This window comes from Petaurus breviceps, unplaced genomic scaffold (assembly GCF_028583685.1).
Source record: "Petaurus breviceps papuanus isolate PSGF00001 unplaced genomic scaffold, PetGlider_PUasm1.0 90895, whole genome shotgun sequence".
Classification (NCBI taxonomy): Eukaryota; Metazoa; Chordata; class Mammalia; order Diprotodontia; family Petauridae; genus Petaurus; species Petaurus breviceps.
Genome location: NW_027187372.1, coordinates 32,671,329 through 32,691,855, shown reverse-complemented (window position 1 = coordinate 32,691,855; position 20,527 = coordinate 32,671,329). Strand labels below are relative to the sequence as shown.

The following is a 20,527-nucleotide window of genomic DNA, read 5'->3' as shown; positions in this document are numbered from 1 at the left end:
AGAGAGAGAGAATGGTGAGAAAGATGGAGCCATCTCAAGGATGACAACCTAGCCCACATGGACACAAGGGTTAGAAGCCGGCTTGCACCAGCTCTCACAGATTGTTAAATCTTTGGTGCTCAGAATCAGCAAGTACTACCAATCAGGGCTTGGTTTATTATTTTTTATTTTATTCTGTAACACAGATTTAACTTACAGGTGTATCTTGTGTATATCCCACCCCCAGCCATCTACCTCCCTAGCCAGATGTTAAACATTTACTGGGACATCACTAGCTAGAACCAATTCAGAAGTGTGGCCTCTTTCCTAGGAGGAGGTATCTTGGAGCTTTTTTTCCCCTTTTCCAAAACTATAAGGAAAAGAGCCAGATTTTTCTTTCTGGGGATAGACAAGTGTTAGGTACTGAAGCAATGCTTTTACGCATTTTAGGTTACACAAAGAAGCAAGTATGATACATTATGAGCCAGGAATAAGACTTCTGATGTAGAAAATAGCTGCAAACCCTCTTTTTAAAAGAGCATGCCTCAACTAAGGTGTGTTTGGTAGAATGAAGCTATCCACACTTGTGCTCTTGGGCAATAATCACAGAAACCAGATCTGAGCACACACACACACACACACACACACACACATATACTCATACACTTTTTTTTTTTTGAGGGGGGAAGGCAGGGCAATTGAGATTAAGTGACTTGCTCAAGGTCACATGGCTAGTAAGTGTTAAGTGTATGAAGTTGGATTTGAACTCAGGTCCTCCTGACTCCAGGGCCAGTGCTCAATTCACTGCGCCACTTAGCCACCCCTACTCACACACTCTTAAAGGATGATCCTAAGACTTCTAAAACTTTACTGGAGAGTCAAGAACAATTGAGAATAATTTCACCATATGTATTAAGCCAAATAATATCATTTAAAGGCAACAGTGAGCATCTACTCTTCCTCCAGCACTGGTTGGGGCAACATAATACTCTAGAGAGTATGAGTAACTTGTGCTCCACTTGGAATTTGGATGTGTCTAACAAGAAGCCCAGAAAGCAGGGGATTGTGGGCTGCTCTTTGGACAGGAATTCTGAAATGGTTCACAGGCTGCTCTCTCCCCTTTAGCCTCTTCCCTCTCCCCGCCCTCCCCACACAGACTCTGAAATGCAGAGAAAAAAGCAGTGGGAAGAACTTGCTCCTCTGAATCAAGGTAAACCTCCATTCCAGAATCTAGGGTGCTAAGCACCCCATGATTTCTACTGGAGGGAATTTGGCTTGGAAGTACAAATAACAATTAACAAAGAACCGCTCCCCACCCAAATGGACTTCAGGACAAACCAGATCCCCAAATCATTATCTCCAGAGAGCCCAGGATCTGGGTCATATGGAGAACAATAGAGCCCAAGCAGAAACTCCTATCTATCTGTCCCTCCCTCCCTCCTCCTGGGTAGGGCACTTAAGGTGCAGCATGTGATCCATTCAAATCACTGTCTACTTACAGAAGATAGAATATCACTGGGAACTAAAATATACAAAGCTCCAATAATATTGTCCATGAAATGCTACTTGGGAGTCAGAGATTCATATAATTAACTTACTTCTTGGGCCCCTCCTACACTGAATCACCACTTTCAAAGTGTTTATTATCTGAAAAGGCTGAATTTGAAAAAATTCTAAATTCCAACACAGAAATAATTTAGGCCTAGGTAACCAATGATATTTGAAAGGCCTCTTCACACAAACATTTATCATAGGATCACAGACTTAGAACTGGAAAGATTGTCTAGCCCAAGTCCTTCATTTTACCAAGAAGGAAACTGAGGCCCAGGGAGAAGAACTGGGCTGTCCAAGTGATGCATCCACCACACAGCTACACAGTAAGAAGTGGAATCAGGATTCTAACTCATCCTGACTCCAAATTCAGTGCTCCTGCTACTAGGCATCACTGCCTGTCCCAAACACACCATGTAGCAGATAACACCTGGCAAACTACTTCACATAGAAATTTGGTTTTGAAATGGATGTTGGTTTCTCCACTGGAAAAAAAAAATCATACATCATTCATTCATGATGTCTATTAGACTAGAAGCTCCATGAAGGCAAGTGCCACACCTTAAGGATCTTCATATATCCTCCAGTCCCCAGCACAGTGCTATTAATATAATTCCACCCTTTGGTGATGGCCCATCACAAAGCTTCTCACTATGAGAGGGAAACAATTATGATAAATATATTACCCACTCAGTGACTTAAAGCGGTTGCATTGTGGATAGTGCACAGGGTCTGGAATCAAAGGACCTGGGTTTGAATCACACTCAACTACTTTCTACCTATCTGACCTTGGATAAATCTCCTCTGTATTCCAAGTCTTGTTTTCTTCCTCTGAAAAATAAGGGTGTTGTCTTAGATGAGAGATCTAATTCCTTTGTATTTTTTCTCTAGGGCATCAGATACTTCTAAAAACATTTTCGATTTCTGTCCCCTGCCCTCTTCCTAGGTTACCTTCTCTTGGTCATTCTGGTGCCAATGACAGAGATGGTAGGAGTCAGTCAGCCCAAGACTCCATGACAAAGGATCTGCATTAAAAATCCTGGCTTTGTCACTTATTCTCTGTGTGACTTCAGACTAGTAACTGAGATTCCCTTGATTTCAGGAAATAGAATAAGCAAGACTAAATGTTTCCTAAGGGACCCTTTTGGGATCCTTAGGGGAATCCTTAAAAAAGAAGGCAGGAAAACACATTTTGGATTAAAACAAAGGATTTTTTTTAATTCTACTTTTTTTTAATGAATAAAAATATCTTTTCTCTGTCTCCTACCTCCCAGGAAGGGCACCATGCCATCTCCCTATCTCATCAGTCTATCATTATTCTCCAATCCATCAGTGTTATTCTCCCTACCCACACTTGATCTTAAAGCCAATCACTTCAAAACATTGTCTTTTCCAATCCTGACACCCTTGACAATCTGCCATTTTCAGTCTGCTGCTCCCATTATCTTTCACTAAAACTGCAGAGGGAGAAAATCAGGAATTAGAGGATGATCAGATTGCTACAAATGCATGTATTTTAACTACAACAAGTTTCTCCTTACTACACTGTAATTCTTATATTCCTCCCTTATTGACTCTATTATGCTCTGTCCACAGCATGCTCTTACATTTCTATTTACTCAAGATGACTTTAATTTCACTCCTTTCTCCACCTCCCTAACACTTGCCAGGGTATCTGTCCTTTCCTTTACTAATCCCTGTGATGAACGTTCAATCAGCCACTTCTAGACTAGCACCCCTGCTACCACTCTCAGCATCTCTCATCAACTACCTCACTGTAACTCAGCCCTAGAAACCCTTCCACCCATCTTCTCTACTACTACTTTTGCCTTCCTTTGTATGCCCAGAATTTAGCACGGTGCCTGAAGTAGAATAAACATTTAAATGCTGGTTGACTGACTGAATAGCTACTTTACTGCTACTGACTAAAGATCCCAGAGGTTACTACAATGATTTAGAAAATGACATATTTGTGTTATCCATGTTCTAATCTTTTAAAATTTATTTTGTTAAATATTTCCAAATGACATTTTAATTTTTGGAGCCACACTCAGGAACGTCGCGGACCTAGTGTTTGAAATCTGTTACACATCATCTCTCCTCTCCTCAAAGATCTTATGCCATGCTGTCCTCTCTCCTTAGTGGGGCACCTCAACTCCTTCTTTAATGAAAAAACAGAGGCCGTCTGGTGGATGATGCTTCTTCTCTATCTGCTATTCACTAAATTCAGTGACCTTTCATTAGTCATCATTTTTGACCTCTCCACTATTTTCGGCATTGCTGATCACCTCTATCTCCTGGCTACTCTTCTCTCTTTACTTCTGTGATACAGCTTATCTCTTGGTTCTCATAGGTAGCTAGGTAGTGTAGTAGCTAGAGAATGGGGCCCAGAAGACCTGAGTTCAAATCCAGTCTCTTACTAGTTGTGTGACCTTGGACAAGTCACTTCACCTGTTTGTCTCAGTTTCCTCAACTGTGAAATGGGGATAACAGCAGTTACCTTGAAGTATTTCTGGGAGGCTCAAGTGAGAAAACAATTGTACTTAGCACAGAACCTGGCACGTAGTAGGCACCATACAAATACTTATTCCCTTTCCTTCCCTTTATTCTACCACCTCATCTCGTTACTTCTTCTGAGCATTCTTTGTGGAATGGCACAATGAGTAAATCCCAAGGGCTCTGCCCTGGTTCTGTTCTTTTCTCATTTTACAGCTCCAGACCCCCTCTCCTGGTGATCTCATCAGTTCCTCAGGCTTCAGTCACAGCCTCAGTCTCCATAGATGACTCACAGCCCTATCTATGTAAGCCTTCGTCCTTCTCTGGCCATTGGTCCCACATCACTAACCACATCTTGGACATGTTTAACTGGGTTCCTCAGAGGCACCTCAAACTGTCCAAAACACAATTCATTAACTCTCCTCCCTAAGTTCACCATTCTTCCTAATTTCACTATTTCTGCTGAAGATACCACTATTTTTCAAGTCAAGGGTACAAGTCTGCAACCTTGGACTCATCCTTGGTTCTTTCTTTTCCCTTCCTGCTCATAGCCAGTCAGCTGCTAAGTTTTGCCTATTCTACCTCCAGAATTCATCCCTTTCTCTTTGCTCACACAAACTCAACCCTAGGTCTGGCTCTTGTCATTTCCTGCCCAGATGACTACAAAAGTCTCCTAACTGGACTCCCTACTTTCAATATCCACCCAATTGGGATTTCCAAGTCGGCGATTTTACCATGTTACTCCCAAGACAAATAATCTTCAATGACTCCCTATAGCCTTTTGATAAGACACCAATTACCTAGTTTGGCATCTAAAGCCCTTCACAATCTGCCTTCAGTCTCCCTTTCCAGGCTTGCTGCCCACTGCTCCCCCTCAAACACTCTACATGCCAGAGAAACTGATCTACTTGTGTTCCCTATGGATGCCATTCCATATTCTACACTAGGGCTGTTTCATGGGCTGACTCCTATGTCCAGAAAGTTAAGGCTCCATAAGGCCTTCACTGACCTTCAGTCACTAGTGCTTGTCCCCTTCTGAAATGATTTTATATTTACTTATTTGTGTAAAAATGTATCTTTTCAGCAGACTGTAAGATCCATGAGGACAAATTTACTTTTATTTTTGTCCCCAGGCCCCCGATGCCTAACACAGTGCCCCACACAGCTCCTCTTAGAAGTCCTTACTTCAATCCATCTACTACTTTAGTGTCAGAATGGAGACTATCTAATTGAATTCCCTTAATGCCCCCTTTTCACCCCCTTTAAACTTCAGGTTTCAACTCCACAAATATTTATTGTTTACTAGAGACGCTCTGTGACCTCATTTGGGATTTTCTTGGCAAAGATACTGAAGTAGTTTGCCATTTCCTCCTCCAGCTCATTTGACAGATGAGGAAACTGAGGCACACAAGGTTAAGTGACTTGCTCAGGGTCACACAGCCAATAAGCCTCAGGGCTGGATTTGAACTTGGGTCCTACTGACTGGAGGCCCAGCATTCTATCTACTGCATTACCTACATGCCCAAGAATACAAAGATGAAGAGGCAGCTCCTGCCCTGAAGAAAATGATAGTCAAATAGAGGGGCTATTAAATGTACTCAAATGAGGATTGTAGCAACAACAAGGATAACTGGCCTTTTCTGGTCTGGACTTGTCACTTCATTAGTTTAGGGAACTCTCAGAATCAAAGCACCCTCCACCAAGCCAAACTGGCAAGCTGCATCTAACTTAGAGTCTTAGCTGCCTGAGCCACTGTATCCACAGATACAGCCAGTATGTATCAGAGGCCAGGCCTGAACCCGGGACTTCCTGTCTCCAAATCCAACCCTCTACCATCATACTCTGTACCCCTCTCGTAGGCTCCCTGCTGAAAGGAACCTTTTCTCTCTTATTTTTTTTCTTATAGCAGTTTATCTGGATCTCTTCTTTACCCTGATCAAATTCTAAGTTGTATCTTATGAGATTAATTAGATAATGGGTTCAGGTGACATGAGTTGAACTGTGGAGCAAGAGCCCTTCAACAGAAAGAAATGAGAGACTGTATTAGCTAGTGTAGAGATAGGTGTTCTAGGGGATGGACCACTGGGCCCGGAATCATGAAGACCTGAGTTCATATCCTGACTCAGACACTTACTAGCTGCGTGACTCTGGGCAAGGTGCTTAACAAAACTCAGTGGCCATTGCCCATCTCCCTGGAATAGCACCTACCTCCCAGGGTGGCTGTGAGGCTCGGATGAGATAACTGTTAGCCTCTTTGCACAGTGCTCGGCATTTCGTCAGTGCTCTATAAATGCTAGGTCTCATTATTATTGCTATTATTATATTTCAGGCATGGAGGACCAGAAAGAGCAAGACAGGAACAACTAGGAATTCCATTTTGTGGCATCTTCTGGCCCTGCTGAGTTCCTCTTGGCATCTGCACTTTAAGGAAGTGCTCAATCCCTCACTGCTCTCCTGACACGCTCCTGACTCTCTAGACTTTGCTGTCATGCTTCAGCTGCCTTATCCCCTGGAGGATGCCTCTTCCACTGGAGGACCCTTCTCCCTCTGCTGCCTTCTCATCTTGGAGGATCCCTCCATCTCTGCAGCCCCCTTCCCATTTGGGGGTTCCTCCTAGAACCTCCATTTTGAGAGCTGTTCAGATGGCCAGTCATCACTCCCTTCCTTAGCCTCCCTCCTGATTCTCCGGACTTTACCACTGTGCCTCAATAAGTACCTTCTTCCTACCAACCAAGCATTTTAGTTCTTTTTCAATCTGCTGTCTTCCCCTTGTTAGAAAGTAAGCTCCTTGAGGGCAGGGGCTGGCTTTCTTTTTTGCTCGCATCTGAACTCCCAGGTCAGCACAGTGTCTGGGACAGGGCTGGGAACGGTCACCTAGACTTGTAACCTCAGAGTTATCTTCCACTCCTCTCTTCAACCTCACACAGTCACTCAGTTGTTGAAGGCTAGAGGCAGAATAATAGAACAGAGAGAGCAATGGATCTGGACTCAGGACCTGGAATCCAATCCTCACTTCTCCACTTAAAACCTAAGCACTTTTCCAGGATCACACAAGGCCTCTGGGTCTGTCGCTTCATCTATAAAGTGAGGGGGATGAGCTGCATCTCTCAGCTCCTGGTCTGGTCCATGGTGCCTCTTGCTCCATCCCAAAACTACTCCCTTCTTTTCACAGCAGCCACCACAGCTGAGGCCCTCATCTCTCCTCTGGTTCTTACTGGTCATTCTGCCCACTCCACTTCCTTTCCATTACCCCCGAAGGTGCTGCCATGCTTCCTTACAAATCTGCCTCTTCCCTTCTTTTGCCAGAGGACTGGAAGAGCGGGGAACGAGAAGGGGGAAGGCACATGTTCGGAGGGGAATGCCAGTGTATAGCACGCTGCCAGCTCTCCTCGCCAACTTGAGCAAAGGCAAGTTTCAAAATAAATTGCAAGTACAAAATACACTTCGGGTTCGAAAACAAGCATAGTGATGAGTTGTGACTTCATAGGCAGTCGTTTCCTGCTCGCGTGACTCTGCAACCCTCTTTTCTTGGGCTGTTCTCCCCAGGACATGGCTGGAACAGTGCCCTTCTATGCCAAAACTCTTAGTCACCAGGGAGGCAGCAGAGAAGGGTGGACTCAGAACCATTCCTTCAGACGTCACCTGAGCGACCTTGGCCAAGGTCCTCTCTGACGACCCTTGGTTTCCTCATCCATAAAATGAAGGAGTTGGATTTAATGACCAGTAACATCCCTCCAAGCTCTGATCCCTGTTTCTTGTCTCTGTATATTTTCCTCACGTACTAAGCCTCCTGGCTGCTCCACAAACAAGGCACTCCATCTCCGGGCTCCAAACGTCACATTTTCTGTAATGTTGCCCATGCCTGGAAAGCTCTCCCTCCTCTGCTCTGCTGTTGCCTTCCCAGGCTTCCTCTAAGTCCCACCATCTACAGGAAGTCTTCCTTCACTCTTCTTAAAACAGTGTGCTTTGTGCAGATTTGTCTGTGCATTGTCTCCCTTGCTGAATTACAAGCTCTTTAAGGACTGGGACTGTCTTTTGCTTCTATTTGTATCCACAGTGCTCAGCACAGAGCCTGGCACATAGTAGGCAGCTAACAGATGCCAAATGAATGATATGGGCACACTCTGAAGGGAGCCGAAGGCACAGTAAGGCCATCGGAGCTTTTCTGCCCATTCAGGCATCTGATGCAAAGCCTCATATGATCGCGGGAAGTGGTGATCCCATGGGGAGGGGGTGTCACTTTTCTGTTATAGGAGTTTGTGATGGTCCCAACCTGCCTCTCCTGCTTCATTCTACGTAATTCTTTTTCTCCTACACTTTGATCCAGCCAAACTGTCTAGCCTCCTGTTCCTCACACACGGCATCCTATTTTCTAGTTCTGTTCCTCCGTGCCCAGAACATATACCCTCACCTCCTCTCAGAACCCACAGCTCCCTTCAAAGCTCAGCTCCTGCCTGAGACCTTTTCTGACCCTCCTAGTGGCTAGTGCCTTCCCACTGAAATGAGCCTGTATTCATTCTGTATATATTCTGAATATACTTACAGTGTCTTATCTTTATTCACGTACCATGTTGCCTCCCTTGACAGAATATAAGCTCCTGAAGGCATTTCCTTTATGTTCCCGTATCCTCTAGCAAAGAGCCCGGCACATTGATTGATAAAGACGTATGGATTGACTGATTGACCTTTCCATGACACTCAGCTGTCTGCTCCCTGAAGCCTCTCACAGGCCGCTCTGTCCTTGCCCCCTCTGAGCCAGGGAGTTTTTCACATAATGCTTTGAGTTTTTCAAGGCTACTCCTTTCTCAGACAGATCAGGCAAGGATTGGGGGAGTGGGAAATGAAAGAGATGGAAGGGCACGGAGCGCATGAGGAAGAAACCACAGACACAGGAGATCTGCTTGCTAACTCAAGCAAAGGTAAGGCGCTAAGTCTCAGGACGAGTCCCAGAGATGAAACACACTGGGCTGGAAGCCGAGTGTGTGTGTCAGTGAGATGTGATTTCATAGGGAGCATACGGAGGTTCTGCTGGAGTAGTTTCTGACTCAAGTGGCCGTGTGGTGTGGACGGAGCCGGTTAAGAGATAGCTATTTGTCTTTCTACCCTTTCTTGCTAGCATGTATTTGTATAGCTTCTTCCCTCTCCCCGCCCCCAGAGCTCTACAGTGTGTAATGCTTGGGCATTTAAAGGGAAAAAGTCTGCATCCCTTAGGAATGTGTCGAACAGCTGCAAACCTCTTCAATCTCTAATCCCTAAAAAGCAGACAAAATAATCAGAGAAGTATTTTTCTTAGTAAAATAAAGAAAAAAATTCAGCAAGATCAGGAAAACATAATACTGTACTTGAAAGAAAATGAAGCTGGAGACAAAAGAAAAGAGACCCAGAAAGTCACAAGCTGGTTCTGCATCTGTGGAAGAGATTATAAATGGCCTGGAAGGAATCACCTGATGGGCTTAGATGCTGCACAACTGAATCATAAGCTTGAAATGTATTATCTTGGAATATATTTGCTCATTTTTTTCTCCCTTCAATGATCCAGTGACTCAACCCAACTTGGAGGCAAATGCCCAAACAGACTGCTCTAAGATATTTAGGGTACAGGATTAGATCAAGGCACTGAAATCTGTGAAAGTCTAACCTTGCTGTCTACAATCCATTTTCTCTGCCTAGGCCCCAGGCCTCATCTATAAAAGGGAAATGTTGCTCCTCACTGTCCATGTACCTCTTGGGGGAGCTGTAGGGAATGGGGAGTTAATGCTTGTAAAATCCTGGGCAGGCGATCTCCAAATGTGAAGTGCCCTCTAATTACTAATTATCATTTCTTCAGCTTTGCAGACAGACTGTATGGCACAGGCTTTGTATAGCTGGAATGCTTTCTTAACAGGCTTCCCTCCTGAACTTTTGCTCCGTTGTATTAAAGCGTGACTGCATTTTCCAAACAAACCAGGGTTCGGCTTCCATCAGTGTCCAACATAGGCCTTACCCAGTGCTGGGTCAAGGCCAAGAACACAGCCTGTTTCAGATGCACAGCCCCTCGGAAAATAATGGTTAGGATAAAACAGCAGCAACAAGCAATTAACAAAGCAGCTGTATGTCTATGGGAAGATGTGAAGGAGATGCTGAAGGGGGAGCAGAGCTTAATATGCCACCGCCCTTCTCCTCTGGAACTAGGGCGCTAGCCCTGGCCCCTTCCCTGGGAACCATGAGGGAGAGCTGACAGAAATCCAAATGGGACCCAGAATGCTTTGGCCTGCCCAACACACCTGCCTGCTGCCCCCACTTCCCAGAGTGATGGCAGCATAAACTAATCTGACCAGAGGAAAAGGAACACAAAGAAGTATGCTGTTTCTCACTCTGTAACACAGACACACAGTTCTGAGAAAGGCCGAAGGATTTTCACTTTTTTCATTCATTCAACAAATATTTATAGAGCACCTACCATGTATGTATAGAAGAGGGCTGGATTAAGCTCAGCATGAGGAATGGGGATTAAAAAAAAGAGCGAAAGATGGGGAGAGAGACAAAGAGATGAGGAGAGAGGGGGAGAGAGAGAAATGAGGAGAGAGGGGGAGAGGGAGAGATGAGGAGAAAGAAATGAGGAGGGGGGAGGGAGAGAGAGAGAGAGAGAGGGAGGGAGGGAGAGAGAGGGAGGGAGAGGGAGAGAGAGAGAGAGAGAGAGAGAGAGAGAGGGAGGAGGAAGAGAGGGGGAAAGGAGGAGAGGGAAAGAGAAGGGGGAAGGAAGGGAGGGAGGGAGGAGAGAGAGGGAGAGAAGATGCCATGCAGAAGGGTGAGCTGAGTAGGAGAGTAGATTTCTTTTTTTTTTACTTTTAATTCCCTCTCGATACCTTGATTAAAATGAAACTAAAGGAGGAAGCCAAGGGGCTTATTTTATTCAGATAAGCGCTTATTTCTTCTATTCTGCATTTTGCTGACAGAAGCAGGCAGACCTGATAGAAATGCAAAGCTGGAGCTGATTCCTGGTTTGACAGTACAATACCTTGCTGACCCAGATAACCTAGCCCGGTGATTGGCTCTGCAGGGGATGCGCTGAAGAAGCAAGGAAAGCCATAGAGGTGAGAAGTGGTACCAAGAAGCCTGCCTGTTTGGATTGTTCAGTATGGCACTGCTCGAGCCTGGGGCAGGTTATCTCTCAGAGACAGGCAGCCAGCAGCCCTCTCTCTCCTTAGTATGGCTGTAGCTGTCGCTTCTCCAATAACAAGATCCCCTCCCAAGAGAGCAACAAAAAAGGAAAAGGTGCCCACAATCACTGTCCCCTGTAGGCCTTGCTGTTGGCAACTACAGACCTTCGCGTCCTTCTGTTAGCTTCTTAACGATTTCTGTACCTAGTTTGGAGTCTCCCTTCTCCCCTCCCGTCATCATCTTTAGTGGCCCCTCTTTTATTATCAACTCCCATGACCTCCATCTCCACTCTGCCTCAGCCAGTCACAGAGATGATCAGACCTTTCCCATCCATTGCCTACAACTGCTCCCCAAGATCTCAGAGTAAAACTCCCCTCTCACATGGGAGTCTCCTTCCCCCACAGCTAATTCTTGAGTCTGCTCTACACTGAGAACTAAGTAGGGTTTGTCTCTCCATAGCTCCTGGTTCTCCTGGTCTAGGACCATGCCTCTGGCTTCAGTTCCCTCCCCCCCTCTAGAAGGTCTGGCTCCACGGAGAGCCAGTGCAGGGGTGCACTGTCTTCCTGTAATGCCTTGCCCCTGGTTGGCACCTTGCTGACCTGGTCACCTCTTTCCTTGCTGCCATTCTTGAATACTGCTTCAGGAAGCCATGAAACCAACTGAATGAATCCCTACAGATTCCTGCTGTCCTCAGCAGGGCCCTCTTGGAAGGAAAGTAATTCTGTTCATTTCTTGCCGAGGCCTTATTACACTGCTAACTACAGCTGCTCCTAAACCCCTCCTCAAGCCCTCAATACCAACCCCACTTCTCTCTCAGCAGGTGACCTCACCTTCTACTCTGCCAAAGATGAAGGCCATCTGTCACAAGCAGCCTCCCTTTCCCTACAACTTAAAATCTCTTCACTCATCCTTTCTCTTTGCCTCTGGTCTCAGAGTAGGAGGGGGCTCTCCTCCTTTCTGGGGTTAACTTCCAGGGAATTCATGTCCTCTCACTGTGAGACCTTACTCCATTTATTCTTCTCTCAACCTCCTTCTTTCCCTTTATCCTCCCCCCCCCCCCAGCCCTTCTCTCTCATTGTCAGGCCTTCTAATGGCTTTTTCAAGACCTTTTGCCTATAAATAGTCTCAGGTCTCCCATTTCTTTTCTTTTTGGCCTCTATATGGCTTTTTATTTTTTTAATTCCATCTTATTTTTTCAATGAATGAAAATCTTTTTTTTTTCAGTCTCTCATTTCCCTTTAAAATAAATATGCAATGTAATGAAATAAACACCTGAACTGGCTGTGTCTAAAAACTGTATCTCCTGGACTTTGAGCTCCTTTGCTATCAGGAGCTTCCTCTGGAATCATGGTTGATCAGTCTTTAAAAGTTGTTTGTTTTGACAGTGCTATTGTTATGTAGAAACTGTTCTGCTGGTTCATCTGCAATGGTTCATACAAAGCCTTCTCAGGTCTCTCTAACACCATTCCTTTCATCATTTTTTATGGCACAAGAGTATTCTACTACATTCCCATACCATACGTAGTTCAGTCCTTCCCCAATTATTGGGCACTCAGTTTCCAGTTCTTTACAAGTACAAAGAGAGCTTCTATAAATATTTTCTGTACATATGGGTCCTTTTCTTCTTTCTTTGATCTCTTTGGGGTATAGGCTTAATAATGGTATTGCTGAGTCAAAGGGCTCAGTTATTTTTTGGATAAGGTTCCAAACTGCTTTCCAGAACGTCTGGACCATATTCAGAGCTCCATCAACAGTGCATTAATGTGTGTGTTTCCCATAGCCCTCCAACATTCATCATTTCCCCTTTTGGTTCAACTGTGCTGATCCGGTGGGTGTATGGTAGAACCTCAAAATTGGTTTAGTATGTATTTCTTGAATTAGTATTGATTTGCAGCATTTTTCTATGGCTCCTCTTTATATCTCTGGATGATTTATCAATTGGATGATGGTTCTTATTGTTAATTTCAATCATTTCCTTATATATCTTGAAAATGAGGTTTCCCTTTCATAAGAAACCTTCCCTTGACTGTAACAACCCCAGTCCCCACAAAGCTATCATCTTTGTATTGCGAAATTTCTAAAATGTTCCCTGCCCCGACCTCCTTACCACTTATTCACTGCTCAGCCCCTCTGAAACCTGGTTTCTTTCCTTACTACAATCCTGAAATTGCTCTTATCGTGGTCACCAAAGACACAATCAACAAATTTAAAAGCGTTTTCTTAGCTGTGAGTCCCTTGACCTTTCTGTGGCATTTGCCACTGTTCACCATCCCCCCTCTTCCCCTTAACATTCTCTCTGAGTTTCTGTGACGATCTCCCTCCTGGATCTCGTCTGCCTCCCCGATTACTCTTTCCCTGCACATTTCCCTCTTCCTGACTCCGTGTAGGTGGCCCTCAAGACTCTACACTTAGCCATTTTATCTTCTATATATTCTCTTCCTTGTAACTCTCATCCACTTTCAGGCTTCAATGAATCTCTGTGCAGATGATCCTCAAATCTCTGTGTCTATCCCCAATCTGTCCTGTGAACTCTAGCCCCTCATCCCCACCTGCCATGTGTCTCCATCTGAAAGTCCCACCAATACCTCGAACTCAGCATGTACAAAACTGAACTCATAATCTTCCCAAAATTCACTCTCTTATAACTTCCCTGTTTTTTTTTGAAGGCATCACCATCCTTCCTATTACCCAGAGTCAAAACACTGAAGGCCTCTCTGGCTTTTCCTTCCTTTTCTCTCACTCCCTTTAGTCAGTCTGTGAATCTTATCGATACTACTACAACATAATCTTCCATCCATCCCTTCCCTATAATCCAAGTGCCAGCAGCCTAGATCAGGCTCTCATTGTCTCTCATCTGGGCTACAGTAATAACCAGCTATTGCCATTTCTGATACATCTATCCTCCATGATGCTGCCAGAATCATCTTTAAAATGCACCTCTCAGGGTAGCTAGGTGGCACAGTGAATACAGAACCAGCCCTGGAGTCAGGAGGACCTGAGTTCAAATGTGACCTCAGACACTTGACACTTACTAAGCTGTGTGACCCTGGGTGGGTCACTTAACCTCAACTGCTCCCCCCTCCCCCAAAAGAGTGCCTCTCTCTGTCTCAATGTGTAGGTGTGTGTCTCTCTGTCATCTCTCTGTCTCTGTCTCTCTCCCAGCTCCTTACAGGATAAAAACCCAAATCCTTAGCCCAACCTTTAAGATCCTCTGTATAATAACAATTATTGCAACAACAACAATAACTATCATTGATATAAAGCTTTAAAGTTTGCCAAGATGACTTGCTTCTGGTCATCCAGCTGTCGGGTCAGAAACAGAATTCAAACCAAGGGCTTCCTGACTCCAAGTCCACTTCTCTGTCCATAATGCTACTCCGTTCTCAGTTGGGCACTAATCTACCTTTCCATTTTTATTCCACCTTATCCCCCTTCATATACTATCTTTCTTTCTTTTTTTTTTTTTAAAGCAATCAGGGTTAAGTAACTTGCTCAAGGTTACACGGCCAGTTATTTCTGGGTGGGTGCTAAGTGTCTGAGCCCGGGATTCGATCTCCAGGTCTTCTCAACACTGGAGCCGGTGCTCTTACTCACTGTGCTACCTGGCCGCCCCTCATATACTATGTTTCAACCAAACTAAATATGAGCTTTCTCTGATGTTGTCTTGCCTCTCCCAAGTAGCATCCTTGCCTGGATTGAATGTCTTCCATATTTCTAACCTACTTAAAGTTTTCTCTCTCCTTAAAACCCAGACCAGGTGGACACTGAAAGTGATGTGCTGATCCTCTTCATGTTTTCTATAGTGATATCTAACCCCCTCCTTTACCCTTCTCACAGTCTTCCTCATATCAGACTTCTTTATACACATCTATAAACATAACATCATTAAATCATAAGCTCCTTAAAAGCAGAGAGTGTTTTTGGATCCTCCCTAACAAATGCCCTATAAACAGTAGGCATTTAATACATGTTTACTGGATTGAGGGAAAAGTAAAATAATAGAGAGTACATATGAAAATCACTTCTACTCTAATTTACAATTAGAGCCAATGGAAAGATTTCATTTTTAGGAACAAGTTAATGCTAAGAATTGCCTTCAGTAGTCTGGGCAAATGATTAGAAAGGACTAAACCACTGGTGTACCCACGTCACCCAAAAATAGTTTAAGCTAACCTCTATAATCAGGTTTGGGGGAAGAACTGAATAGCAGTAAAATTCTTGTGGCTATGAATCAACCATACTGACCCTTGGCCAAGGAAAATGGGATGTCTTAAAGCCACTCCAGGGGAATTTGCTTTGAGGAAAGAAGCTGGACTAAGGTCATAGTATCATGGGACAAGATTATAGACTTGGAATGTCAAAGGATTTCAGAAGTCATTTAGTCCAACTGTCTCACTTTATGGGAAAGAACAATGAAGCCTACAATCCTTAAGTTAAGTCAGTGGCAGAACCTCATATGAACCCAGGTCCTTGGGCTCAAAATCTCATCTAGCTCAATCTCAACTTTTTGATCAGATAAACACAGGTTGGGCTGATCTGAAGACCTGGAGAAAATTCCTCCATAACTCTACATAGGTGTGGGAGAATCTGTCTTCCATTTACCCCCGGAAATGCTCCAGGGAAAATTCCACCCTCACCCCTACCCCCAGTCTCCAAAGGGCATGCTGCAAGACCCTATGAGCCTAGAAAAGAATACCTAGACTGTGTGATTTTTAGAACACTTTGTGGCTAGGTTAGGAAAGCAAGAAAATAACACGACCTTTGCTTGCCTTTTCCAAACCAAAAGAATAGTTTTCAGTGTCTAAATCAAAAGTGTCATTTAAATTCATCAAAACAGTACTCAGGAACAGAAGTTACCAATTTAATACATTCACATGGCTAGGACTGACACTCATACTACTTAAAACAGAATAATCCTACTTTGGTATAAAATACTCCCTACATTAAGGAGCGACATCTTTCTCTGAAAATTTATTTAACAAATATTGTTGTTTATTCTACACTGTCCTTTCATCAAATCCTTGTCTGGGTTTTGACTTCTGCTGCCCCAACACCTTGCCAGGATTCCTAATCTTTCCAAGCTCTCCATTTATTCTTGGCCTGCCTTGCCCATGTTCATAGATATCCTAGTTCCTGACTTCTTTGATACTGCATTTACCTATTTCTAGTTTGGTTCTGACCTACAGCTTTAGCTGATCTTCCTACTTGTATGTACCCTCCCTGACTGTTCTCAATCTCAAAAAACAAACAAACAAACAAATAAATCCTAACCCATAAAATCTATTCACCTGGGGTCCATGGACCTCAGGTTAAAGATTCTTGATTGTGAAATGCTGACCTTTACCTAAGATCCTACTATCTGCCTTCTTTACTAGACCGAGGCCTGGAGCATTTTCAGTCCCACCTGGTAACTTGTCACACGTCAGCTTATCGTCCATAGCCTTGATGCTGACACAGAAGTATAGTGGAAGAAAACCAGGAAGGCCTAGAAATCCAGATGTGTTCTAGGTATTTGACACTGTCAATTCCTCTTGCCTCCCTAGGTTTTTATGGCATTGCTTTCTCCTGGTTTTCCTCCTACCTGTATGACTTTGAGTTCTCATTCCTCTTTGCTGGTTCCTCATCCATATCATGTCTTCTAAATATAGGAGGGCTCCTGTCCCGTCCTGTCCCCCACCCCACCTTTCTTCTTTCACTCTATTATCTCACCCTTGATGATCTCCTCAGCTCCAATGGCTTTGATTATCACCTCTCTCTCTGTTAAAGGATTCTTAACTTTGGTGCCTTTGATTTTTTTATAACTACTTCAGTATAATTGGTTTCCTTTGAAATCTTTTGTATTTTATGCATTTAAGAACATTATTCTAAGAAGGGGTCATGCCCAAGTCCTCTTTCTCACTCACCCTACACAGCCAACCTGTTGTCAAACTTGTGATTTCTATCTTCAAAAAAGCCCTTGTAAACCCTGTTTCCTCTCTATTTACACAGCCACAACTCTAGTTCTTGCCTTTATCCCCTCTAGCCTGGATAACAGCAATAGCCATCTAACTGGTCCCTGCCTACAATTTGTTCTCCACTCCCGATGTCAAGATGATTTTTCTAAAGTGTAGGGCTGATCAGGTTTGTGTCCCAAGAAGCTCCCATGGCTCCCTATTACCTCTCTTAACTTGGCCCCTTTTGCTCCAATGCTACCTTCCACAGAGGTCTTTGCAGTCTCCTTGCTCCCCCTCCCCATGCCCAACTTGCTAATGCCTTCTCCTTCAGGATCACTTTCATCTATTCAGCATATTTATTATATATACCTAATTATTTACATGTTCTTTCCCCCATAAGAATATGAAGCCCTTGAGAGCAGAAACTGATTTTGCCCTTTTTTTGTGTCCCCAGAGCTTAGCATAGTTGGCCTATACATAGTACATAAGCTGTCAAAATATGCATAGATTTTTGGGTTAGAGTTTATTAATTGATACAGACAACTGCTTTTTTTTTAGTAAGCCTATGTATTTTACTATATGGGTTTGAAAACATTCTTCTAGAAGAACTCCATAGGGTTCACCAGACTGTCAAAGCCCTTGTCTGTGACACACACAAAAAGTGAGAATCCCTGCCCTAAATGCTAGAGAGGAGGGACCAAGCATTCTGAGCCAGTAAGACCAGCGAATGCAGAGGCATTTCTAAGTTAAACATAAGAGAAATATTTTTTCTGAAAGTCCCTGGAATATAATCAGTATGGCCTGGCCTAGACAACTAATTTAATTCAAACATCTCCATTGTGTGAAGAGCAGCAGACATACAAAAAACTCTGAACCATAAGGATTAAATTCATATTTCACCTAAAAGAAATTAAGACCCATAAACCAGGCTGGCAGTTGGATCTACACACTCCATAGAATAACTTATTCTCTACAATTCTACAATCATATCTTAAGTTTCCCTTCTTTGGTTAATTAAGATGTCACTAGAAACCCTTAATTATACCACATGACAAAGATGAAGAAAAAAAAAGTACAGTCATACTAGCAGATTTCTAAAATGAATTAAACCTGAAGTCAACAACTTGGCTCATCCCCAGGATACTCAACTGGAAGAAACAGAAGTCACTCAGAAATTCACAAATGTATTTTCAAAACCAGCACGCATCACCTTAGGAGCAAGTGTCTCCTTAGTAGAAGATACCATCAACAAAGTCTGGTTTAGAGCTAGTGACTGCTCCCGTAGGGCAAACTGAGTCCAACTGTACCAAATACCATCAAGCCACATAAGAAGGGTGGGTATTTCAGTAAGACCACCATTGCCTTCCCCCAGACCTCTAGAAGAGGGAAAAGCTTCAACATATTTCATGAGAATCAAGGGGAAGGAACACAGAAGTAACCTGACTTCATTTCATTAAACAACGTAGTTTTATAGAATGAAGTCAAAACAGACATATGGGTGTATTCTGCCACCCACCCATGTTATGTTATCTATCATGTTTTTTGAAGTTTCTGAAGTTTTGAAGAGATCAAGGCCCATATTTTGGTATGCTTGATAGTATATTTATCATTATGTGTGAGGCTGGTACTTACAGTTACAGTTAATGAACAATGGATGCCACAGAAATTGGAATACTAGAAATGGTCAATATAATAGGCTACAATTGATTAGATACTTAATATCTACAGCTTTCATTCACCAGCTCTATCAGTGTGTTTGTTGTTTTACTCTTTCTGTGGTGGGTTTTGAGTGAAAGACTATGTCCATAGTTCACAGGCTTGAGTATATACTAAGTTGAAGTGTATTATTAACTGTCAAAGATTCACCAGTATAATTTGAATGGGCTTGATGAAGTAAGGGGTGACCTGGTCAATTTTTAAGTTAGTAGGCTGGAGTGTGGAACTATAAAAAAAGTTGCAGGTAATTTGTATAGACAATGAAATTTCTAACTTATGGCTTACGAAGTGTCCCCATGCACACATTCTAAGGCCACCTCAAATCAAAGAGGCATGTAATGAATCTTGAGCCTTGAGTAACAGAGAAGGCAATGGACCAGAAGTCAGAAAACATAAGACCTAGCCTGAGTTCAACTACTGACCTTTGGAAATAATGCTGGCCTTAAAATGGAGGAGGAGCTTGGTCTCTTCTAACTGTATCTAGCATTTTTCAATTCTATGATTACCCAACAGTGTAACAGCCACAATATTACAAAATTTTCACAGTATACAATCCCTACTTTCTCAGTACACCAAACAGAAGCAATTTTGACAGTGATAGAGCTATTGATTTAACATTTATTTCCATTTAAATTCCCAGACCCAAGAGGATAATGTCCTATCAGGCAACTTCTATTATCCATGGACTGGAAATTTACAGGGAAGAAAAGATGGATTTATTCAGAGGTAAAGAAGAGAAGACTGGAGGGTGTAAAAGAATCAAGGAATCTTAGAATTCTGAATTGGAAAGAACCTTAAAAACCATCCAACTAAGCCTTTCATTCTACAAATGGATGAAAAAAAAAAGGCTTCAAGAGATCCAATGATTTGCCCAAGAACACACAACTAGCTTGCTAGGACCAGAATCCAGATTTCCTGACTCTCACTCCAGTGTCATTTTCACTGAGGTAGCTGCCTTAAAAAAAAAAAAAGATATCCAGAGACCGTTGGTGCTGAAATAGTTAATGGACCCTGCTCAGCTGTCCAAGCTCCTGTATCACAAAACTCAAGGCTATTCTAAGACAACACATAGCAGGAATACCGAGAGCCCATGAAACCAGAGTGAGCAAACTGCCTGTGCCTAATGGCGCCGGGAAGCATGTTGACACACTGCATGTGGTTACACATGAAAGGCAAGGGAGCAGGAAAAACACAGCTTTGAATCCCACCCTATTCTAATTTAGGACTGGCCCTGGCTACCTACTGAAGGTCCAGGCCACACCCAGGCCATCAGTTTGCAAAAAGACCCTTGAATTTCTCCAACTTTCAGTGGCCTGGGTTAACTCCTTCTGTGCCTCGACAGGGTGTGCTGTGGGCAGTGCCATACTCTGGGGAGAAGAGCAAATGCTTGAGCCTGGAAAGAATATGTAAACCATTGGCTAGCAGTGGGGAGCAGAGTATTTTGCAGTGAAAAGGTTCACTCTAGGGCTTTCTTCTAATAAAAATGAAGATGATGCACAATCACATTTCTATACTGCCTTAAGGGTTACAAAGTGCTTTCTCCACAACCCCAGTGTAATGGGAACCACTGGTATTTGTCAGGGGGTAGTGGGGTGAGTGTGAATGTGAGCATGTGTTTGTGTGTGTGTGTGTGTGAGACAGAGGGAGGGAGAGAGAGAGACAGAGGAGGGGGGGGGGGGGGGGGGAGTGAGAGAGAGAGAGAGAGAGAGAGA

General features: G+C 43.5%; 1 protein-coding gene across 10 annotated transcripts in view; it reads right to left on the bottom strand.

The window, feature by feature from the left end:
* SRGAP2 (SLIT-ROBO Rho GTPase activating protein 2) overlaps window positions 1-20,527 on the bottom strand; it is a 259,458-nt gene that overhangs the window by 118,908 nt on the left and 120,023 nt on the right. The gene's annotated exons all lie outside the window — the stretch shown is intronic.